Source organism: Zonotrichia leucophrys, chromosome 1 (assembly GCF_028769735.1).
Source record: "Zonotrichia leucophrys gambelii isolate GWCS_2022_RI chromosome 1, RI_Zleu_2.0, whole genome shotgun sequence".
Lineage (NCBI taxonomy): Eukaryota > Metazoa > Chordata > Aves > Passeriformes > Passerellidae > Zonotrichia > Zonotrichia leucophrys.
The window spans coordinates 110,961,406-110,986,663 of record NC_088169.1 but is presented as its reverse complement, the minus strand read 5'-3'; the positions used below and the strand labels follow the sequence as shown (position 1 = coordinate 110,986,663).

Sequence of the window (25,258 nt, the reverse complement as noted above, 5' to 3'; positions counted from 1 at the left end):
AACTGAAAATACATAGTGGCACAATCTCTGTAAATAATAAAATCTCAAGCTTGCCATACAGCATTCCTTTGGCTTTTGTGGTCAGCTTTGTACATATATTATAAATATAATGAGCATACAAGATGGGTTTCAATGAGAGCAGGATCTGTGTTGCACGAATTAACAGTAGTTTTATCAGGGCTGGATGAAGTCTTCATCCAAAGAGGAATGCTGCTCAGCTGCATAGCTGTGACCATGTCATCTGTGAGGGAAAAATGTATTTTACTCAACAATGCTAGTAAGTCTGGAAGGGAGAAATAAAGCATCTTCATTCATCTATAAGATCTATAAATTATATTTTCCACTTAACTTTAATAATGTCTTCCACTTCAGACTTTAAGATAGTGTTATTAGAGAACAAGCTTTCTCCAAAAATAAAAAAGAAAAAAAAAGGCAGTAAAATGATTTTCAGGACAAAATGTTAGGCAATGTTAGGCTGCCAGCTTCCCAACTTGCTCCCACTGCTGTGGCACAGACCTCATCCCCTCCTTCAAGCTGTTTGTGGGACAATCCTGTGACCTGGATTGGGGTGCTGTCTGCATTAAAATAAAGCCGAATAGATGATTTGCAATTGTCACCTCACCAAATACTGCCCTGCCAGAAAGTGACCATGCTTCAATGGGAATCTTAGGTACAATTCAGAAGAGGTGAGCCACATGGTGCTGCTTTATTCTTTATCAGCATCCAGTTAATTTGTATCAAAAGCTGCCTAGATAGCTGGGAGTGTTGGGAAGCCTGTATGCTAATTGCTTTTAAAAATAAATGCATCAGAGCCACTGGGGCATGTCTGTTGTGGTTTTAGATTATTCATTTAAATTATGAGGTTATCAAATGCGAATGTGAAATTGTCGGGCATATGCTCAAATATCATCTTCCTAAGCTGTGCAATTACTCAGGGTGTCATCTCAGTCTTCAAGCAACCAGAAACTTCTGCTTCTACATAAAACATCATCAAGGTATTACAAAGCCTTTGGCAATAGAACACAATTAAAACACCTCAAGCAGTGAAAGCCATTAATATAAACCATGCGAAGTTGAAGAGGAACGGTTCAGGCGTGCCTCCTTGGCAGTGACAGGAGCACAGAGCCCTTGCAGATTAAATCCCCCTGCTGAGGAGCCAGGGCTCTGCATTGTAATGTCTCTGCTGCAGTGCCGGAGCTGCGACACTGAAAGATAATTTGGGCATCTCTGTGCCGTGCCTTGGTGCCTAGAGGCAGTGGTGGTCCTTCTTTTGTGAGTTCCAATCATAGCAAGGCAGGAATTGTCCAGCATAAGACAGATGTTTGTGTTACCAGCTTCATGTGCAGCTGCGTTAGGCTATCCTGTTCTCCTCCTGACTCCCTCTGGTGCTGTGGCCAAGTCCTCACAGCCCATCCATACAGGCACAACCAGTTGGAGCAGCTTGGATGCAAGCTGCCTCTGCTCAGGCGCTCAGTGAAGTTATTATGGGGCCAAACCTGCTCCAATGTGTTCTGCAGGACCAGTGAAACTGAGGAAACATCCCCTCAGCCCACAATTAATCATATCCTTTGAGACCAAGAATGCTCTGTCAACACGCTGAGTTAAAAACACAAATTATACAGGCGGCTTCTTAGCACTTATGCAGTGCTTTTATAGCAAACCTATGTTTTCATCTTTTCAGCATGAAAAGAATGAGGTTCACTGCACCATGGTAAATCAGCTTTCCTTGCAGACAGTTTGCTAAGTTATCTTCATAGGTGTTTTTTGAAAATAGTAGTTAAAATAGTTTAAAATAGTCACATAGAAAAATTATGTGCTGGAAACTTTCACTTCACTGTTGCTGCATTTACACAATGTAGAGTTTACATTATGCACATAAAGAAAACATCTGTATTCTCTAATTATAGAAGCTTTAATAAACACCAGCTTTGAACCATGACTTCTCTCTATCCATACAGTCCCAGTATACACAACGGAGAGACATTTCCCTGTGCTACCTTTCTGATGCCCCCAAGTAAGTACCTCTGTGCAGATAAAGCTGGGGTCTGGATACAGTGCTTTTTGAACTCTGCTTTAGTTGCCAGCTCTGAGGCTTTCTGGATGGAAACATCCCATCACTGGAAAGAGAAAAATTTAATTCATGTAAGCATGTAAAGAGCTCTCAGATGAAAATCACTCTCAGTCATTGCTTGCATGGCCTGTCCTTGAAAGGATCATCAATTTTCCCTGTTTTTATATATCATTACTGAGTTACTCATTTCTCAATTGATGTACTGCAACCTTAAAAAAAGGGTGGGCCATATCCTTTATCCCACTGTCATCCTACCTGATGCCACTCTGCTTTTCAAGAGGGCAGCATCTCTTCCCACCACAGCAGTCATGAAAAGGTAGAGCTATCAGTGGTGCAGTCCAGATGTACATCCTACAGTTTTTGCCAGGCAAGTAGAGCTACATATCCTTTTCTAGGGAAGTTTTGTCTTCTAACTTAGAATTAACTTTTCATTTTTTTCTGCCAAGGGGGCCTGTCTGCTGTGGGCAATCCAGTTATTTTTTGAAAATGATCAATCTAGCAATAATAATTATACCCATAAACCTTCCCTCTGTTAGCTTCTATCATTAAATGAAAAATGTGTTTTTACATATAAAGGTGTGATTACCTGTGCCAGGTTCTTTAATGAAATCTACATACAATATGTGCTATGCTTCCATTTCAGAAATGTTTATGATTTGCTCAAGTACTTAGTCAGGGTCTCTGGGATGATCTATTAGCTGTTTAAAATTCCTAAGTGTCATTTCCTTTAAGTGGTTACAAACTTTCTCATTAATACCGGTACAACCACCACCATAGACGTTGCACACCAGATGACACTTGCCAAAATCCTCTTGCCCCCTGTGCTGTCACCTGGCTCCAGACTTGCACTGCAGTGAATGTTCTGGAAGCTGCCTCTTCCATCCTGATTCCTTGTGCCCTGACTGAGGGCTCACATCACCAGCCATGCCCTGCAAACTGCTTTGTAGTGGTCACTGTACAGGTTTTGGCTCTTTTAAATTCATCAAGTAATTCCTACCCATCCATTCCTACTAAAAGCATTTCATTTGTAAAGTGTGAAGACTGGCATGCTAAATAAGCAGTATAATAAATGAATGCTTGAAATAATATGGTAATGATTTGAATGGCTCAAAACTCCTCTCATGATTTGTATGCAATCTATGTGGGAAATAGCATTTACAGCTTCACTGAGGAAGGTTTCTGTTTGCTTGAAGGCTCTCACTGTTTGTCCCAAAATAAACTCAGGGAAAGAAATTCATCTTCCAGCACGTTTCTAGAAATCTAGAAAACATTTGTTATGCTCCTGTGTCTTCTTTATCTTGTGCCACTCCTTGACAGAGCCCTTGTCTTGCAGGTTTTGCTCTCAAGCTGGATACCAGGCTGCCTGCAGCAATGGAATTCCCTGCTTCCTAACCTGAGCAGGGACAGAGGTAAGCAGGAGGGGAAAAATGCTTCTGGCTAATCTCTGTGAATTATAAACTTTTTTTGTAATATTCTGGGTTTGTATTGACTGAAATCTGTTGCTTTGGTTGTAATTTGTTCTGATTATATAAAAAAACAATTATTATGATGCTTAGATTTGTGAAAGTGAATAGGAAGCTGCCACATATCGTTAGAAGTGTGTCATTTTAATTTTATGCTTGCATGATCTCAATTTGGTAAAAACACTGATGGTTACCAAGTACAGCAGAGAGTAGAGGATAAAGGACAGGGTGTGAATGCTTTGTCATTGTGCCCTGGGTCCTACAGGGAGGATGACCCTGAGCCCTGAACTGCATTTAGCCGCACAGGAGCTGATTGGAAATGTGTGATGGGCAAGCAGATGCCCATGGCAGGGCAGCATTAAACACACAAGTATTTACAGGACCTGTGCCCTAGGAGGCCTCAGGCTGGAGGAATGTTTGGCCAAAACAGCCCCTTGCCAGCTTCTTTTCAGGGGCTGCCACACAGGCAGGAGCAAGCGAGCTGTGCACATGAACCAAATCTTTGCTTGGCTCACAAGCCAGGCATGCTCCAGCACACCCATGGAATCATTCCATGCACTGAGAAAGGCCATGGGAAATCAGGCCCTGCTGTGTGTGCATGGCAGGCATGGACACAGCTCATGAAAGAAGGCACTTAGGGCCCTAAGTGGCCTTGTGTTTGCAAAAGCCAGTCCACAGAGGGCTGCATGTGAGAGGGATTGGTTACTTTATACTCCTCCTTCCCACATAAAAAGGCAGCTGTGTTGTTGCACTCCCAAAAGACAGCTGAGTTCTTGTGCATTGGAAAAATCAGCTGTGAAATGACTGAGAAAAATTTAATTGTGTTTCCCAAAGGCAAAAATAGTGGTGTGCTTATACAGTGTGTTTATAGACTGATTGGATCCAGCACTTTGCAGGGCTTGGAACCAGTTGTATTTTGATGAGGAATTCTGTTGTTGAAGGAAACATTTAATTTCTTTAAAGATATGGCTTTTTATTATTAGGTTATCACTGACTAGGCTATGATGAACTGTATGGAAACACAGCCTGTGATATGTCAGGCAAGTCAGAAAATTTTGCTCTCTTCCACACAAAGGACAGCTCCTGTCACTGACATCAGGTAAGTAAGGCATACACACCACAGGGAAGCAAGATTCCTGAACTAATCTTGAATCTGCTGTTGATGTTCTGCTTGACTTTTTAGAAGACTCCTCACATCTCCTGGGTTCTGTAAAACAGAGAGATATTGTGATAGACTTGGATCTTGTGGATTTAAATGCTTTTTATTCCACCAAATCCTTTAATATTTTATTTTTATGCAGTAAATATACTACCTAACTTCTTTAAAACCACAGCCAGCTGACTGGTTATATTCCTGCCAGTGTTAGTCACTAGCCTGACTTATGACTTATTACTCTTCTGACTGATCTCCTCTTATGTGCCACTTTACCTGAATTCCTCTTCTGAAATTGCCATTAGTGCTTAGGTAATAAAAGCACAGCATCCTGTACATACTTCAGTACTTCACATCACTCAAGAATCTACCTGTCAGGATTGCCATTCTTCTCAGTAGCTTTTCTACAGATAAAATTAGCAACATGATAGAGGCTTTTATCAACAATTAGCTTATTGTAGAGCATATTTCGTAGGCCAAGAAATGTGTTGTGTGCCATTTTGGAATGGTTTCGTGGTTTCATAACATCCTGTCAGCATGTAGGCACTGCAGTGAGAAGCACAGGATTCTGACTTTGCTCTGACTCTGTGCTGGAATAGCTCCATTGCTTCAAAGGGACAGAAGTGAAATCAGAGTCAGGTTCAGTAGAGTTTGCTGATGGGCAAAGCAGAAACTGTGAGTGACTGGACAATTCATGGTTAATGACTCAAAATATTCTGCACTTCATTGGCAGCTATAACAATTCTTAAATCTGCAGGTAAATTTTAATTAATCTTCCTTGCCCATAAATGTGTTTATAGGCATAAAGTTTTCTGTGTGGCAGAGTTGTTGGGTTCCAAGTGTCCTCTTCCCCAGTACAGGAAAGTGAGGAGTGGCACATCCCAAACAGCACTCTGCTATTTCATGATGTTACTGCTGCTCACGTAGCTTCTCCCAAATTAGCTTTTGACTAATTGCTGGGTCCCTCTAAGAAATAGCTGCTCCTGCACAGAGCCCAGTGCAGCTGCCAGGGAGGTCTGGTTCCTCTCCAGCTGAGATCCATGCCACTGCAGCTACACAGCTCTTACACCTGACCTACTTACTTCACTTTGGGCTGAGTTATTAAGCTGCAGTCAGGCCCTTTTGTTTAGGGTAGATGGAGTCTCAGGTCCAAGTGCCTATCATTGCTGTGAAAACCACAGTGCTACCCATGTGCTCATAGATTTCTGTGCAATTATTTGCATAATTTCCTCTCTGTAGTATGGCTAGTGTTAAGTCTTAGTTAATGAGATGATTCCACACTGGCAGTTGTTCACAGGTATTAACTTTTGTTTAGAAATAGAAAATCTTGCTTTCTTAAACATAGTTTTTAATTTTGTAAAGAATAGTGATGTTGTATTACTAAGTTTTTATGTGCTACTCCTCCTTTCTCCTGGCTAATCCATTGTATTATCCACTTTGGGCTCCCACTCTACACTTCATGGAGTCTTGTAGACCTCATCAGAAACAACAACTAATACTGCTATGAGGGTTTTGAGCATAAAGTCTGACATAGCTTTTGACATGTGTGCTCATATCCTGAGATTGATTCCCTTCCTGCTGTCCCTGAGCCCAAACTTTTGGGTTTAGGGATATCAAGGGAACATTCCTGCTTGTTCCTCTTATTATCCATTTATGGACCTGTTGTCCATGATTTATGTGCAGCTGCTTTTTGAACCTATTGATACTCTTTGTTATCACAAACTCTCATGGCAAGGCTGAAATGGAAACAATCAGCTTAAATACCATGGTTACACAGAGAGTGTTTTTTGAATGTTTTATAAAAGGGAATTTCTACCATAAATATATGTCAATAGTTTGACTTTTTAGTGTAGCAGATATCTGCAAAAACCATGAAAAATAAGAAAAGCAGAATGATACTTCTCAGTGTCTTCTCATAAGACACTGACACACAAGAAAGGCAGATATGGGCCAGATAAAGGCATGGCCAGTCATGGGTTTCATCCAGTGACTTCTTTCCAAGACTCACCTTGCTGCTTAAGGTAGATGATAAGCAGAGGGAACACCTATAATGCTACTACTTTTACAGCATTTTTCCAAAGGTTTCAGTGATTTGGAATTCAAAGATCCCAAAGTCTTTGGGTTTAATAGAAACTTGTGGTGGTTTTCCTTCACAAAGTTATCTAGCTGCTTTTTGAATCCCTACAGTCTCAGCTCCCAAAACATTTTGTGACAGCCTGTTCCCTTCACAGGAATTCTGAAGCTCTGATATTTGCACGGGGTTGCTGTGAGCACCTTGTGTGCATGTGGAGAACTGCACAGACAAATGCACAGCTATTTTGAGCAGCAAATTCAAAGTGTGTTAATGAGCTGTGAACAGAAAAGAGGGTTTGATTTGATTTATTCACTTGAATTTTTTAGTAGGGCTATTGGCATGATAGGCATGGACCTGCTCCCTGGTTCCTGACTATAATAATGAAAGACAAACAAAGGAATGAGTGGTGTGTGTAACCAGGCAAGTTATGTAAGTTAGGGGCTTACATACTTACACATACATGTGGAATCAAACATCATTTTTATAGTCAGAGCAGCTTGTTTGGGTGGATCCAAAGCTATAGCAGCACATTAAACTTCTGAGAAAAACAGTCCTGGTTCTGCTGGGCTCTTCAGAATGTGATGTTTTAAACAAGGCCTGCTGCACTCCATGGTGTGGCTTATCTCACAAAGCCAGGCCTGAGCCTTCAGTCCCAGCACTGGGCTGGAGCCTGCTGGAAAAGATGGGAGAGGGGAAGGTTTGTACACAGCTGAAGTGGGGCCTTCTGGGTTTAATGTGTTCCATAACCAGCACAAACAGGGCAGCAACTGAAAACCCCAGATGTCAGAGTTACACAACAGCTCCTTCAGGAAAGCAGCTTCAAGTTTTCAGTGGGCTTTATAATAAAGAGCATGCATGAGATGTTCACCCACAGAGAGTGAAGTGTTTGCTTTGCTAGCAGTACACACCCACCATCGACTCTCAGCTCATCCTTTCATAGGGGGAGAGAGGGATCTTCATCCCTAATGCATGTTTTTACATTACCCTTATGTTACTGTGCGTGGGCTGTGTATAGCAGACTTAATGCAGCAATCTGTGGACCTGCATCAATTTTGTGCCTTTTTTTGTTCTTCAAGAAATGCTGTATTGAATGAAAGTTTGAGGCTTTTTTTTTTCCACTTGTGCTAAGGTTGAGTACTTTGAATGAAAGAGGGTTTATTTTGAAACTTACAGAAGTTTGGCATTTTCTATTCATACCTGTATCTTCATATCCCAGCAGTGATCAATTATATCAAATCTATTTTAGCTACATACCATAGGATGTGAGTAGCTACATCCTACAAGCAACCATTTCTCCCCTCCTATGAAGGGAGCTAAGACTGCAATCTCTTGTACTGAAGCTGTTTAAAGAACCTCATTTCAGCTGTTCTGGTTTTAAACATTTGATATTTCTAAAATTTTCTTATGGAGCTCTGCAAATTTAGTGTTTCTAATGGTCAGGACTCTTCCACATGGCTCTGGTTTTTGGCAGGGTATTTTTTTTTTAACCATTTTATCGGGGTATAAGAGCACTGTTACTCATTTTTCTGATTTGCAATGCCTGAATTTAAAACCTTCAGTCTTTTTAAGCAAAGATTGTTTTCATTCTGAGGAATGCGTTAAAAGAGCCAACACTGACCCCCTTCAAACTGCCTGGAAGGGTTTGGCACAGTCAGGGCTTAGCTGGGCACTGTCTCACCTGCCTTGATTTGTATTTCTCTTCCTCCCTCTTTGACTCTCTGTCATTTACCATCAGCATGCTGATGTGTTCCCACCTGTGCTGAGGACTTTATCCCAGTCTTCTCATGGGATCAGAGTAAAAAAGATGGAAGTTACTCAAGGTTTTCCATCTCTCATTCTCACACCTCAGTGTTGACCTTTACCTGACCTCTGCCCCATTAAATAAATACTAGTGCCAACCTATAAACAACTTTTCCACCAGAAAAAATCATCTGATGAGAACTGTCTGTGATTGCTGACTCATTTCCACTGGAGTGCTGTAAGAGGATTTTAATTGTTTTTTTTTTTTCCTATCAGTGCTTGATCAGTAAGGCTTGACCCAATATTCTTATTAATGAGGTGTCTGACTGTTTCATAGACTTTGTTTTTTGTATTGTACTCAGTGTAACACCCTAAAAAATGGGAAGACATATCAGATGCTGATTTGAACTTATTGTATAATTATTTCTTATACATTTATTATTTATGGCGATTGTCTTATTATCTTACCTTATTTTTCCAGAGAATGAGAAAACTAGAAAGAAATACAAGTTCTTTTTCTTCAAGTTCATTGAATGATGATTTCTTAGGTGACTTTTCACCTTCCATATTTGATCAGTGGCCTGGATTCAGAGTGGGAAGAGCAGAAGTATCTAAAATCTGTTCCTAGCTAGCAACAAACCTTGATGTGACAGCACAGGAGGAAAGCAAATAGCTGGGACCTGTTCCTGCAGTGCTCAAGCAGGTGAGGAGGGTGCAGTAATTCCTGCAGAGGCTTTCTGAGCCCTTTGTTTGTGTGTGTTGGTGTGAGACCATTCACTGGGGTTCTCCACAGGTTACTGGGTCCTACTGCATGCCCATGCATCAACAGAGGCAACACAGCAGGGTGAAACCTCCCCTGGGGACTTCATGGCACAAAGTCAGAAAGAGCCTCTGTAGCCCATTAAAACTTCACATTTTTAGTATCATGAAAGGGTTTCCATGTATTGCAGGGTCAAAATCTTGTACTGTGTCATCAACAAAATCCTACCCATTGACCTGAAAATGTCACTCATTTGGGGACTGAATTTAAATTGAGTCTGTCAGTTATCCAGGGATGATGCAGAGGCTGATGAAGAGTTGCAGAGGGGGTGATGCAGTTCCCTATGGTTAATGTCTCAATACCTTGTGTGCTTAGAACAAAATCATCACTTTGTACTTGCAGAAATGAGAAGTCTCTAGCACAGCCCAAAGTGTGAGCCTGGGTGAGGAGCACCTAATTTATCCTGGTTACCACTAGGAAAACCACAAATGCTTTGTCTGTTTTCAACAAATTTTACTTATTCCACCACCTCTGTTTCCTACTTCAAATTGAAGCTAATATAACATAGGTAATAAAATTTAAAAGCAAGTTCATTTTTCCTCCTAATAAGACCAATAATTTTTCTGTATAGAGTTGCCTTCAGTGTCTTTGATGCAGGAATGTGAAGGTGGAATGTGAATGTGATATGTTTCTTTTGGGTAGCTTGGTTTAGCTCAGCACTGCGGTATCCTGATATGGTTGGTGCTTTTTCCTGGTGGTCAGAACCCCCTTCTCTGGAGGAGACTTGTAACAGCAGATGGTGCTGGTGAAAGCCTACAATGATTGAGAAATGTGATGAGTTGTCTGTTCTGTTCCCTCCCATACTATGCCTTTTCCCCAGGATTCTTGGTGGGCAAAGGGCTGTAGTGCAGGAAGAAATAGGTTAGTGCACTACATTTTATTCCACAGGCTCTGCTGGCAAGGTCCAAATGGTCCCTGCATGAAAATTATCCAGATATTCTTGCTCTGACTGAACTGGCAGAACTTCTTTGCTGGAATAGAGGTAGAAGTAGGCTCGAAGTCACTTTTGGTTTTGGACAGCACATGTCTCTTCATGCTGTGGCAATGTAGATGCTCCAGCATGTTTTGAGTGCACAGTCCTTGTGCTGAGTGTGTTCTCTTCCATCCCCTTTCAGATGGGAGGGGCAGATACACTGAGTTTGTTGCTATTACATATTTTTCTGGTGACTCCATGATTTATCACAAGCTTTCTCTCATGGTTTTTCTCGTATGGAGAGAGCTGTTTAATATAACTGCAGGAATGACTGGATTGTGGTAAGGAGCACGTAGAGCTTGCACCAAAGGGTATTTTGAAAGAGTGGACTTTTCCAAGAACTCCTAAAGGTAGTGAGGACTGACTTGGCTCTGACTTTAAATAATGTAAATCTTGTCTTTTGTAATAATTTTCTGATAAGCTACATCCTCATTCAGTTAGCATGGTAAGCAGTCCTGTTTTGTGAACTCTGTATTATTTGAAGGTTCAACTTTCATCTAAATTATGCCAAATACATGAAAATAGCATCCTCTCCTTATCAGCATGTAGGTTTCTTTTTTTTTTTTTTTTAATTTGTGTGAAATAGAAGGTAAAAGAAGTGACAGAATTAATGTAGTAACTCTAGAAGCATCACTATCTGGCAGAACATTCCCTAATGAAATCATCATTCAAAGGAAACCTTGCTCCTAGTTACAGAATGAATATGAAAATGATAGATGAATATGCTTAAAATAAAAGTAGGTAAATAGACAGAAGGCATGATTGAATAAGATGCAGTTAACTTGGGTAGTTTGCATTTCATTTTGTACTTATAAATCCATGTTATTGATGCCTAGCAGAGACTTGGAGTTTTCTCTGGGCTTTCCATCACTAATTCATCACTGTGGATTTCTCTGCTGCACCCTGATTGATATCATATCATTGACTGTCCTGTGGCAACTACTCCCCAGCAATTTGGCATGCCCTTATCACTCACTTTTAATCAGATAAAATATTTTCTTCAGCACCTGCTCTTATCCTCAGTAGGCTTTCTTAATCTTGCATGAATGTTACTGACAACTGATTAAGGCCCAGTGTGGTTATAGAGGTGTCCCCTTAAAAAAAATAAACTATTGCAATGTACAATAAAACTTACTCACAGTTTCAATATTTAAGAGACTTTTTTATGATCATATTTGATGGGATCCATCAGGAATTCAGATCTATTTCAGCTGAAGTGACTTTATCTCCCTATGTCAAAGAAGGCAGAGACTCATTTTTGAATTCTGCTTCCTCCTGCAATTCAGGCTGTCTTATCAAGATGGAAATCAGACAATTTTCAGGTGTTTCCTGCAGTTGTTCAGAGAGGAATACTTTAGTAGTTCGCCTTTCTGTGTTTCTTGTAGTTTCTGTGCTCCCAGAAAAATGCGGTTTTGCCTTGGGAGGCTGAGGAGTCAGGATCAATTACTCCACAGCTCTGCTGGACTCTGGGGTGTAAGGTCACCATCTGAATTTCTCCTCCCATGATGAGCAACTTCCTCACACCAAGCATGGAAAGGCATATTCAGTATGACTCTGCACCAGAGTGAGGAGTGGTATTTCTATTTCCCTTGAGGAACAGTGGTCACATAACCCACTTAAAATAGCCCAGGTTTTGGTTTTTCATTCTAGAAACAAAATTATTTATAGCTAGCGTGAGTTATGAAAGATTTACTGAAGAACAATACAAAGCTGCTGATGGAATTATAATGAAAATATTAAGGTAAGGCTATAGCATGAAGAAGGAAATAAAAGCAATTTAATTTCATGAGTTTTGGAAGTCTTGCCCTTTATCTATTTAAGATGTAATTTCATTAAAATTTTGCAGCCTGGATGTTAATTCATTTTTTAATGCATGTTTGTCTTTCAGAGTATTAATGATTTAAGCAGCAGGTTGCATGACTGTGGTCTAGAAACAGGAATTGGTGTGCACAGTATTTATATTTCCTCTTCAAGGAACAAAAATGACCTTTTTGTTAAAGCTCCTTGTTTGGTGTTTTTGCAAACCATGCTAAATGCAGGTTGGTTCACTAATGAATTGTCCCTTGATCCTCAGGATTATGAAGTTTGTCCCACAAAACCCAGCAAGTGTCCCCACAGGCATTGTGTTCTTTTTCCAGCCTGCTGGCAGAGCCAGAGTTGGGCTGAGCTGCTGCTGAGCACCTTGCTAGAAAAAGAGATTTCTCCAGTCAGAGATGCTCTGTGGTGTTCCCTAACAGGGAGTTCAAACCAGAACCTGATCCTGAAGGTGGAAGCAGTAGTAGTAGTAAATTCTCATAAAGTGAATTTATCACTTCTCTGATCCTGCAGTTTCCCATGTGCTGCTATGTTAATTCATTCCTACCTTCCTGCATTTCCATGCTGCTGTTGCAAAATGCCTCTTTCAGAGGTTCAGTGTATTCCAGGATTTCTTGGAGAAATCCACTGGTAAGTTTAGTTCTGATTTTGATATCGGGAGGCACTGAGATTCAGACAAAGCTAAGGTTATCTTGCATGTTGTGCAAAAGGGACTTTTGTAGCTCAACCCTGGGTTTAGAAATGTATTTATTTAGAAATAATTCTTGCAGGGCTATACATTTCCATATATTTACCAAAGAGCCTGAGTGTTAATGCCAAATATGAACCTCAAACATTAAGAAAATTTGCTTCTAACAGTTTTACAAAAAAATTTTATTCTTGTTTCAAATCACACAACATTTGCTGGGTTTGCACATCTATTCTTTGAGTCACATTATTATTATTTTTTCATATTCCTTACTTTTTATTTAAAATGCAAATGAATTTTTTTGGTCACAGTTACAGAGGAAACATCACAGCAGTGTTTTCCAAATGATCCAACCCAAATAAAGCTCAAACCACAATGAACCTAAAGGCTCAGAAGCCCTCAGAATTCTAACAAAAAATTCAGATAGGCTCAATCTTAAAAATAATAGTTTAAAGCTCTCCATTTGTTTTAGAAGACATCACACCAGAAAAGATTCCTGAGAGACTGAAATGCATCTTTTTACTCTTTACTCAACTAGATCTTGCTGCCTAGGAGATGCACAACTGGCATATGTAATTGCACAGCGTACCTGAGCTGTATTTAAAAATAGGAGCTCTGTGAAACAGAGAGGTGAAAGCTTGAATTAGCATGATTAACAGACAGCTCTATATCAATTTTATTTATGATGAATAATTCAGAGCATCCCAAGTCCCTCATCAGGTTGGCTACCATAATCCATGGAATGAAACATGGATCACAGAACAAGCAAAAAATTACAATATCCTCTTGAAAATGTCACATTGTTTTGAGGCCATCTAATCAAAACCATCCCAAAGTGTAGTGCAGGACCAAACCCAAGTGTTGGACTGTCAGAAATGGGAATCCTGCTCCATTTCACATCCTCCCCTCATGCCAGCATGCAAAGGTCGCACTGTTGATGCCTGTAAGCTGCAGCCCTCTCTTCTCCCCAGAGCCTCTCCTCACTGGTGCTGATTGAACTGATCCATGTTCCTGAATCCCAGCCAGCACAGTGATCACTCTCTTCAGCTGTTTAACACAAGGGCAGGAACCACAGAGTAACTGGAGGGTGGTTGTGAGTCCTGCTTTGATGGCTCCTGAGTGTCCTGCTGTGTGTGTTTTCTCCCTCAAGTACCAACATCAGGCTAATTTCTTACCCAGTGAGCTCTGCTGGCCCTCATGCTCTGCAGAACGAGTAGAGCAGCTTCCCAAGACATTCACTGCTCTTAACAATTGATGGACAAGACATTTTCTTCTTGTGATGTTCTGTACTCTTGCTAGAGCAAGGAGCTTCCTCTGAAATGGGAATCTTTATCCAGAAGCTTCATGGTTTCCAACTTGGCAATTCTCTGTGAAAAATGCTCACTGCTCTCAACAAAATTTTAATTCTAACAATGTTTAAAGACTGCTTTAAACAAAAAAGTCAGTACTCAAGGTGTCATTTAAATAAATGTGTCATCAAATAAATAGTGAGAATTGGTAAGGGATATGTGTGTGTCGGTGCTTAGCTATAAGCAATGGATTAACTTCTTGATTTGACTACTTTAAAATTCATTATGTGCACTCAGTTTTTTTAAGTTTTGAGAGGAAGCCATGAATGAATGAAACAACTTCATTCTCTTTAGCACATTAAAATATAAATTACTGAAGTTAGTACTAGCATTCATAGAACACTATTTCTATTCCTTGTATGCAGAAATATAAAAATGAGAATAATGTCTGAGCAACTTTCAGCTGTGCATGGTGATGGTTTTATTCCCTTTAAAGAGGTAAAGGTGGGGAGGGAAAGAGTTGGTTGAATTACTAATATAGCTATACTTGTCTCTGTGAATGTTTTTGAGAAAACAATTTCTCATCTCTGATGGAATCATTATTGACATTTCCAAGGACTCTGGTGCAGCCTTTCACCTTTTTACCTGCAGAAAGTTCTGTCTTCTGTAGAGATTTATGTCCTCTTCATTCTGGAGCTGTGGGAGCTCTCCCCTCACTCTGAGGAGGCAGAAACCTCGTGGCACACAGGCTTTGCTTCCAAGCAGTTTTCAGTATGGAGCAGTAGCATTCCCATTATCCTGGAGTCACCTCCAGGCATTGGCCATGACAACAGGTGGGACATAGAACAAAATTACTCCTGCACCCTAAGAATGATTTTGTTGTATTTTTTAGCTCTATAGATGCTATTCACAACAAGGGGAGTATCTTTGCCAAGGTTAAATATTCTGAGAACAGAGAAATTACCTTTATAAATACTGCAATGGGCCTAAGGGACATTTTTTTTCCTTACACAATATTAATTTTAAAAGTAATCAAATCTCCTAGGAGAGCAATGCCACATGAAGTGATTTAAAGTGTGTCAGAAGATGAACAGAAAAGTTAACATTACCATTTCATCTCTGCCATTGTTTCTGTTATGCCCAAACTTCTCAGCATACAATAATGCATGTAAGAGATCTGGCCGGCTGACGTCTGTCCGTCCTGAGGCACAATGAAAAGAATCAAGACGAGAGCAGCTGCTTGAGCTCTGAACCATCTTGTTTTTATAGGCTCTTACATAAGCCTTTTTTCCTTCTGACTCTGTATTTACCAAGTCAAGGGTCTCTCTCATTGTTCCATTAGCGCAGTACCTGAACTTACAGCAAAGTAAGGAAATATGGCAATAAATCTTATTAGCTGTTGTTGTAGATGGAACACAGTCCCAATGGCTCTCCTGAGTGAGCTGCATCCCTCTCAAGCAGATATCAAAGAGAATAAGATTATGTTCAACAAAAGAGAACAACAAACTTTTTTTCAAAACGGTGATTTCTAAACTGCATGGCACAAATGCCATTCTTTGGGAGAGTGAGGTTTTTCAAATGATCTGTGTATAGAACCACTGGTAGGATATGTGAGAAGAGGGGACAAAGTGCTCCTGCTCTCATTCCTGTCTCTCTCTCCACATACCTGGCAGCAGCCTGAGTGGGCCAAGGCTACAGGGGCTGCCCCATTGTTTTCAGACCCCACAGACGATGAACTTCAAATATTAATCTGACTTCAATGCAACTCATTTAAAGGATCAATGTTCCCACAGTTCAGTCTGAAGAGAGAAGCTGCAGTGTTTTAAAAGCTTGTTTCTTGCCTTGCTGTGAGTGAGGTACCTGGCTCATTGGTTCTTAATAAGTTGCAGCTCTGGATATTTCTGAGAATATTGAGATTGCCTCTCTGCTGCTTTGCTTTCCTTTGTGTACCTGCTGGATCCGTGATGTGTCTTTGAGCAGGCCTGTCTACTGGCACCATTTTAACTGATAGTTATGTTGAGATCATTTATTCAAGAGACACAGGTAGGCTTTCAGGTGCTTCTGTCCACCAGGTGAATGTTCATTGGGACTGAAACCTCTTGGGCGCTCAAGAGGTTCAGCACTGGGCCAGCACGAGCTTCCTCAGCACTGTCAGGAATGAAATGTTTGTTGGCACGTGCAGGAGCTGAATGCTGGGCACCTGGAGAGCTCTAAAATTGAAATAGACACCTACTTAGGTTTAAGAGCCTTCTGAGCTGGGCAGCAGCTGAACAGAAGTTTTTAGTGTCACTGTTTGTAATTGCAGCTGACTTCTGCCTGCCTTGGATACCTCAATACCTTTTTGGGATCTGGTCCTAAATGCATTAAATAATAAAGGACAGGCAATTAAGAAGTCTTGCTTAACTGGCTCAGCCTCTTGAAGAGAGCTACAAATCAGCCTTGTTTCCTCCTCCTGAGAATCATTAGATCATTTGTTACAAGGGCACGGGGAGCCTCTGCAGTGTTTCATGGCAGAAAGTGCACAGGGCTGCTCTGTGGAGTGCTCTGTGCTGTTGTTTACAAACCCAGTGTGCCACACTGAGCATCCCAGCTGCATGTTTAGTTTGAAAAGCGATATGTCAGTTGCTATTTAATTAGGACCCTGCAGCCCACCTTTCTCAGATGCAGCAGCTTATTAAAGCATTCCCTGATTGGGAATATGCAGATGCCATTGATGGAGGAAATAGCTGCCTTTAGTTAGAGTGAAAGGAGTTTGCCACCTCCAGCCTGGACTTACAGCAGCACACTTGGACCCCAGGGTTTAGGTGGAAGGACAGAGGAGACAAACAGGCTGCTATTCTCCTTCCAAGGAAAATGATGTTGGAAGGGGTGTTGCTGTGCTCCCTGTCCTGGGAGAGGAAATTCTCCTTCCCTGCTGCCTGTGTATCCTTCTCACATGGCTCTTCTCTGTGAGGATTTCAACAACAGGTGAGCAACTTCTCTTTACTGCTCGTTCGTTTGGGCTGGGATGGAGGGCAATAGGAGGCAAAAAAAAGTTGGTGCTTGGTGTCTCTGGGAGAGGCCTGCAAGGAATAAGCTGCTTCCAGTGAAAGAGCATGGCAGTGTTCAAGTCCAGGCTGGATGGGGCCTTGAGCAGCCTGGTCCAGAGGGAATGTCCCTCCCATGGCTGAGGGTGGGAATAGGAGATCTTCAAAGTCCCTTCCAACCCAAATCAGGCTGTGATTCACCAGTGTGCAGCCTTCTCTCATTTGGAAGGCAAATAGTTCTTCTTTAAATTAAGAGAATTGAGGCTGCAAAGAGACTCCCCAGTTAGCTCTACCAACATTGTAAAGATAAATCTAAAATAAACTATAGTGTGCCATTCAAATGCTGGGTTTATTCTTAGTGTTGTTAATCACTTCCTATTTCTCTATTGCTGCAAGCTTGAAAAAAAAACAAACCCAAACCCTCAAACTCACCAAAAATTGATGGTATTTATGTGAACTCTGGTACTGATACACTTGGGGAATTACATATTTTATTTATGCTGAGCTACAGGGGCTATTCCAGAGCTTGTTTGTTATTCCAGAGCCAGTTTGTTATTTTGGCTCAAATGTACCTTTCCAGAGGTGATAATTCTCTGTCTCACTTTGAAATACGAAAGATGAGTTTAGAAGAAAATGTTTAATATATTTTTTTCTTCTACAAAAGTTTAACAAAGTAAAACACTGAGTACTGTTTCATTGGACCCATCTCCTCCAGAACACTTTTGTCTGTACTTTTAAGATGGGCAGTGTTTCCTCTAGATAATGTGTGTGTGTATAGAGGCAAGGGCTGTTTAACTGGTGAGAAAATTCCATTATCGAATAAGAAGATGGAGCTCAATCTTCAGCTCTCCTATTTGGAATATTATCCCTATTTGCTAGTGTGCTCTGGCTTTTGTTCAAGCAAAATTGTCCTGCATTTCCCACCTCCTCTGGCTTTCTGAGAAGTGACAAATCATCATTGTGAGCAATATCTTCCTTCTAAGTTAATTTTTCCAGTTTCGAGATACTGGTTTTGCTCACTTAAAGACCTCCTTTTTTTCTTGTTAAGGCAATCACATCCTAAGCACAGAGGTACCCATAGATCAGGAAATAATCATGACAATGAATCTTGCTCCCTACAAGAAGCTAAACAAGTTGCATGACTGAAGCCCATGCCTGAATGACAAAAAGTTCTGGCCATAATTTGAGCTAATTAAGCCCACAGCTTCTGTATCTCCAGCTCTAAGAGAAAAAGTGGTGATAGCTCACCATGGTAATTGTGAGAATTAGTGCAATTATATAAATATTTTACACATTTTACTATGCCACATGCTATTTCACCTAGGAATGAATGACTTGCTTTCCCACTGTGATGGGAAAGGAACAATGTCACAGAAAAAAGAGAAGAGCTGGCTAAGTGTTACTGATGGCTGTATTTTATTTACTGAGAGATGGGTATTACTTTAGCAATGTATTTCTAGCCTTTTCCTTCATCAAACACACAAGTTCTTTTGATGAGCAAGGCAAAGCTAATGAAAAGCCTATGATAACAAAATCACAAGAGCAATGTGGAAAGAAACTGGGAAATGCTGACGGTCTCAATTATTATAATTGTGACGGTGTTTACAGGGGTTTTAGGATGAGGGATGAGAATGTTGACTTTATGTTTTAGAAGGTTTGATTTATTATTTTATGATATATATTATATTAAAACTGTACTAAAAGAATAGAAGAAAGGATTTCATTAGAAGGTTAGCTAAGAATAGAAAAAGAAAGATAGATAACAAAAGTTTGTGTTTTGGACAGAGAGGCTAAGTTAGCTGACTGTGATTGGCCATTAATTAGAAACAATTGCATGATACCAATCACAGATCTTCTTGTTGTATTTTACAGCAGCAGATAACTTGTTTACATTTTGGTTTTGAGGCTTTTTAGCTTCTTAGGAGAAAAAATCTTAAGGAAAGGATTTTTCATAAAATGTATCTGTGACATATAATAATCTAGAATAGAAGGAAATTATATTATTACTTTAATACACACTTGGCAAAAGGAGTGAAAAAAAACCACACCCCAAAAAATCAAGCAATTGTTAAATTTTTAAAGGCATTTATGAAAGTGCAGCAAAACAACTTTTCACTGCCATTTAACATATATTTATTTAGAGTTGGGAAATGGTATGTGGTATTAAAAACATGGCAGTGTTCCTTGTAGTAAATGCTTTCTGTCCTGTAAGCCAAAGAAAGGGTTGACACTGCCCTGTTTCTGCAAACCAGTGTTCATCAAACGTTCCCATAGTCACTGCTCACACCCAATAAACCATAAGGAGTGTTATTAGCTGAAATATTATTGAAACCACTTATGTCAAGCAAAGGGGGAAGGAGGAGGAAGTGAAGTGAATGCAGCTCCACTGGACACAGCACTGCAATTCCCTTGTTTCATGAGGAGTTACTTGGGAAGGATGGACATTCAAGGTTTGGTGACAAGCTGTTGGAGTGTGACATTATTCTGAGGGTGAAGCAGGCATGCAGAATCACTCCTGTTCTGAAGATTGCCATGTTGGAATGCAAGACAGGGGCAGGGATGTTAGCTGTGCCAGCAGGGATGGTTGTAGGACAGACATTTAAATACTGTTTGACCATAGGGGAGCAAGACTCTAAGACTGTTATGTTTTTTTTTTCAAAGTAAGAATTAGTCCAAGATCAAAGGGATCATTATTTCACTGCATTAGTCTTGGTTTGTACTGCTGTCTCTGTCCTGCTAACCATTTAGACACATATGCATAAAACTGGCAGACATTCTGTGTCATATTCTGGCTAATCCATCCAAAAGGTGTCCATACACTTCATTCCCCAGTTACAGGGGCTGTGCCAAAGCCTGGAGGGTTTGCTGGGATATTCTGTGAGTGCCACACTGACAACAGGACTGATGCCAGGTGTCAGTCAGTGCCCTGACTGATCACCAGAGCAGGAACACCAGTTCTCCCAGGCCTTTCAGCAGCCAGGAGCTGCTGGGCTGCATCCTCAATCCTCCACATCCTCCTTTGCTGCAGCCTGAGAGCTCCATCAGGAAAGCAGGGACGGAGTCTGTGCTCAATCTGTGGCCAGGTAGGGAGCAGAGAAACCCTTGGGGTGACTGTGAGCAGCACTGAGGCTGCCCTGCACTGGGTCAGATGCTGCTACTGCTCCAGCTAGAACTTTTGGGATCAGCCCAATGTGATTTTCTTTTTCTATGGGGAGAAGGATGGAGGAGAGCATTTGAGGGTTTCAATCATTTTTCTGCTTCTCCTTCAGTTACTTTCCAGCTGCTTTGCACTTCCCTCTCAGATGCAACAGGGCCCCAGATTTCAGCTGCTGAGATGGAAATATGCTTAATAATAGATTATGAAAAAGACATGGTGAAAAATTCCAGTTTAGATGGAGGATTTTAGTGCCAGATTGTGCCCTGGGATTCCAAAGCATATCTTCCATTAAAGCCATTTAAAATGTTTGCATTTTAAGGAAGAATTTGGACTTTTGACACAATTCCCTCTTTTTCTTTAGGAGCCAAACATTTTCTGTGGTAACAGAACATATTATAACAAGAATAAATATAATACATTCAGGCATTAAAATGAATAACAGTCCTTGATCTATTTGCTGAAGATTACAGGCATGAAATGTGAAAGCTGTTAGTGGTTTGAAGAAAGATATTTTGCTGTAATTGGCACTGCAGCTTTGGTTTTATTACAAAATATGAAGGAGATGACCAGAGAGATGTCCAGAGCCTCACATTCTGTGGAGAGATCACAGTGCATCTCAAGTACATAACTTTGGCCAGTGGTTTGCTGCTTTTTGAATCAAGAGATCCTAAAATCTCAGGGTAATGTGTTTGTCACACACAAGCTGCTGCCTCCTATTCCAGGGGAATCCAAACCTTGGTGGTGAGGGTGTATAGCTACAGGTGTAAGGAAAATGTTTCCTGTATTCACGAGGTGCTGCATGAATTAAAATGGCTTTGCATGAATGGAACACTTTGCTTTAAACACTCAACCCTTCAATTTCTGTATAGTTTCAAACTGGAGCAATATAAGGATGTGCAGAGAGAAGGTTTGTCCTGCAGCATGGAGGTAACTCTCATCCTTCTCTCCCTCCTCAAGTGTTTGAGACAGGCTCTTTCCCTTCCTTTCCTTCAGAAATGAAAGCAAGTGCCTACAACTTGTGCTTATTCCTTGGGGAATAGGGAAAGGCAGAGCTCAGTCCAGGAGCTTCTGAGCTCTCTGTTGCCTCCTGCTCTTCTGGGAGGCTCTTCTTCTTCCCCGAGTCCTGAGGTCAAGACAGACTTCACAACTGGGCTACCCAGTACAATGCAGTTTGATGTAAAACATTTAGAAATTTGTGTGATGGCAGATTTCACCAGAAATTTAACTTGCTTTACACACTGGTTTATTTTTTTTCAAGACTGATTGTTGTCCACAAAGAGTAAGCTGTTTCATCAAAGCTGACTTCTTGAAAAAAGAAAAATCATTGTCCATCTCATCAGAAAATCTCCAACTAGCTGTGAACAAACTTTGTTTTTAACCTACTTATTTCTTTATACATAAGGCATAAGTAATGCCTACTGTGTATTTCCTTGGCATGCTGTGTGTATCTTTCAGTTTGGTCTCCTTGAGGAAAAATTAGCACGTTATATTTTTGGCTGTTGGGCAGGCCATAACAGCAAAGCCAAGGGGATTTGCCTGCAAACACCAACCACAGATGGGGTGTGGTTTCCAATGATTTAAATACTTACAGAATGCCACCAGAGGGTGAAACAAGGAGGAGGGGGGATAGGATACAGCAGTGGAGGGGTTGTTTTGGTGGCTGTAACCTCTGGGGGACTGCTCACTGTACAGAGCTGTCTCCTCAAATAAATATTTGGGAATACTGTATAGTGGTGAGAAGAGAGGGAAAGGCCCTTACTTGCTGATATTGTTCAAAAGGTTTGAGATGCTTGCAACTGTTTCCAGAATTGATTTAGACCTCTAGATAACTTTTCTGATCTGTGGAAGGGGTGAGAGCATCTCTAAATGCAACAGTAAAGCTCATCTGGGAGCAGACAAGTAAATGAATGCTTGAAGAGCCTGTGCAGATTGCTTTGCCACGTTGCTGTGCTCCTCCTCTCTCCTTCAGATCACCAGTGTATCAGACATGCCATTTTCCCTTGATGGTACAACCCACATAGCTGCTGTACCAAGTCATGTTTGGTCGTGGCATTTGCTGAGTGCTTTCTGAGGCTTTTCTGGTCTTTATTCCTTCTGGTTACTCTTAGCATCACTGAAGTTCAGCTAGTCCAAGAATCAGTTGTTCCCTGATGGATATAAGAAGCCAGAACACACAGCAAACATGAATGAACTTTATTTAAAATAGAACCAATCAGTCCTTTTCCTCACTAAAGAAATAGACTGAGGCAGAAAGCTGGGATGTTTCTGTTCTATAAAGAAGATCTCACACCAGTCATACCTTAGCTGGTTCCCCTCCTCTTCTTTTGTCAGTGTTATGCATCTGCATTAGCAAGCTGTGCTTTTCATTCCAGAGTGATGAAAGGGAACAACAATAAATTACAATGCCTTTTAAGAAGTCTCCAAATCTTATCAGATGTCGCATTTCATCCTGGTTACTTTTTCATGTCATTCTTTTACTGTTACTCTAATTGGCACTCAAAATTTATTTTGCTGCTGTTGTGCACCTAGCACTTGCAGCTACTGTGGAGAAATATTATGCAGGCAGAAAGCAGGGATCCTCTCTCCTCCCTTTTTGTAAATTCCTGTTGCTTGTGAAATTCCCAAACTCCAACCTCCCAAGTTTCTGAAAAGAGTGGCCCTCTATGTACTCTGAGGTATTGTTACACTGTTAAAAATGGAAATCTGACGCTGCTTCTTGTGGGGTGGAGGGGAAGGAGCTGAGAAAGGTGGCGCTTTCACCCCAGCTGTCTCATGATGCTTGAATGCTGGGAGTAGAAAACAATATAACAAATACCTGAAAATGCAGCCACCTACCACTCTTTTATATAAATTTGTGAGCCAAACTCACTGTTGACATAAGCAGATGCAAATCTAATGAAGTCACTGCAGTTCCTTCTGCTTATGCCAGAGGTGAATTTGTCCCTATTTTTGGAACGTGCTGGTTTTGTGCTACAGCACTGGCACACTGTATCATGTCAAAATCCTCTTGAGCAATGGCAGTGTGCCACTGGCTGCGTAACATGATGCATCCTGTCAAACATCTGCCTGATAATGGTCCTGATCTGCTTTTTGACAGGATGCATCATGCCACTGTACCGTGCCCGAAGGCATCTGATAGGAATCCTGTCAGGATCTGATAATAAGAAATGTGTGCTAACTGAATATTGGAGCATTTCAGCATTCTGTGGATCACTGTGGAAACAGTGATCTCTGTGTTAGTGCATTTATAAATCTCTTCCAAATGCCTCATGTACTTGGGTGAAAAATGATCACTAATGTACTCCCACTTCAATGTGTCACATTAACATAATAAACGATAAATCATTTTCTATTTTAGTCCGTTCTGCTTTAAGGACCGATATTGGATTTTCTCCTAAAAATGATCAATTGGTATTGAAAGAATTTGTTTCTATTTGTGATTTTACAGGCTTGTTTTCTCAGTGTTATTAAGCATAAGAGGGTTTTGTTCAGGGTTTTTTGGGTGTCGTTTTTTATAAACTAACAGCAGGCCTTGCTTTCACTGCATGTGAGAGCGTTTTACCTCAGACAGCTCGGTGCTGAGCACACCCTCCCTAAAGCAGGAAACTGTTTCACAATCCTCCATGCTTCCCGGGGAGGATCTGGAGGGTGGACAGCAGCCAGTCCTGCAGAGGAATGCCTGCAGGAGCCTGGCCATGTGCTTGCGGTGAAACCCTGCGGGTCAGGAGTGGGAGCAGGCTGGTGGCCAGAACAGCGAGCGGCACAGGGCGGTGCTCGGTACTGCCGGCCGGGATGGTGTCCTGCCTTGGGAAAGGAGGGGAAACAGAGCTCTCCAATTCACAGGGATCAAACAGAGATTTGCAGATAGCAATCAGCACCTGGATTTTCTGTTTTGACAAAGAAACCTGTCAGGAGCCCTTGCATTTTGTATCTGCAAGTGCATTTTACCCTTGCAGAAACTTTGCAGTGGCTGGAAAGGTGAGAGCTTCAGCTGGAGTCCATTCACATGGATCTACAAAATGCAGCAAGGACAGGCTATCAGAGTGCTGGTTAAAAAGCATCCAGATACCTTAAAATCTGTATGCACAAAATTGAAAAAAAAAAAAGAACTAAACATGTATGCAGGAAATTGGACTTTTGTTCAAAGTATTGCAGTTTGAATGTTTTGGAGATACACTTTCTACAAACAGGGAATGCTACTGGGGTCAGACAGAGCTATTTTAACCCTGTGTATTCATCTAACTGTTCTGGCCAAAGGAGTGTATCTGTGTTTGTGTGTATGTATATGCAAAGAGAGGGAGAGAGTATAAATGTAGAAATTTTGATCAAAGGTTTCAATTTCTGGCCACTATTAAATGTAGGTAAACTTCAAAATAAATTTTGTGAGAAAGAAACTTCAGATAATTCACTTTAGACCTGATGAGAAGAATACAAGAGCACACAAGTGTAAATCCCTCCCAGACTCATAAGCTGGGATAATGCTAACAAGGCATAGTCTTTTCCATGTGAGGAATGGCATCGAAAGCCTCCAAGCGCAGCACTGCAGCAGGGCAGCTCGCTGGCAGAAATGTGCAAACAGAGGTAGGCCAGGAGAATATCTGAATACAACTGAAGTCATTACGACCAGATCCGAGTTTTCCATCTATTTTTCAAGCTAAGAAGTACACTTTAAAAAAAAAAAAAATTGTTTAAACATACAAATGTGGGGAGGGAAGAGAGACTCCGGGCTAGTTCAGCCTGCATCCAACATGCTCCTGTGGAATACGGAGGTTCCTCCTTCCTCCCAGAAGAATTTCCATGATGGATCCTGGGGAGCTGAAGCGCGGCCCATACAGGTGGCACCTACTCCAGCAGCTCCAGCGGAGCTCCCCGGAGCGCCCCCCGCTCGCAGCCGGGAGCGAGGGCACCCCGCGGCCGGGGCCGGCGGCGGGCGGGGCCGGGCAGGTGCTGCGCGCCCGCGGGCCGGGCGGGCGGGGCGCGGAGCCGTCC

General features: G+C 41.3%; 1 long non-coding RNA gene across 2 annotated transcripts in view; it reads left to right on the top strand.

Moving 5' to 3' along the window:
• LOC135443336 (uncharacterized) overlaps positions 1 to 11,971 on the top strand; it is a 43,591-nt gene extending 31,620 nt beyond the window's left edge. For both annotated transcript variants that reach the window (XR_010438974.1, XR_010438972.1), the window contains exons 6-9: positions 3,405 to 3,480; positions 4,518 to 4,633; positions 9,079 to 9,204; positions 11,680 to 11,971. This is a non-coding gene — a long non-coding RNA (uncharacterized LOC135443336). The remainder of the gene's footprint in view (positions 1 to 3,404; positions 3,481 to 4,517; positions 4,634 to 9,078; positions 9,205 to 11,679) is intronic.
• Positions 11,972 to 25,258: the final 13,287 nt, after the last annotated feature.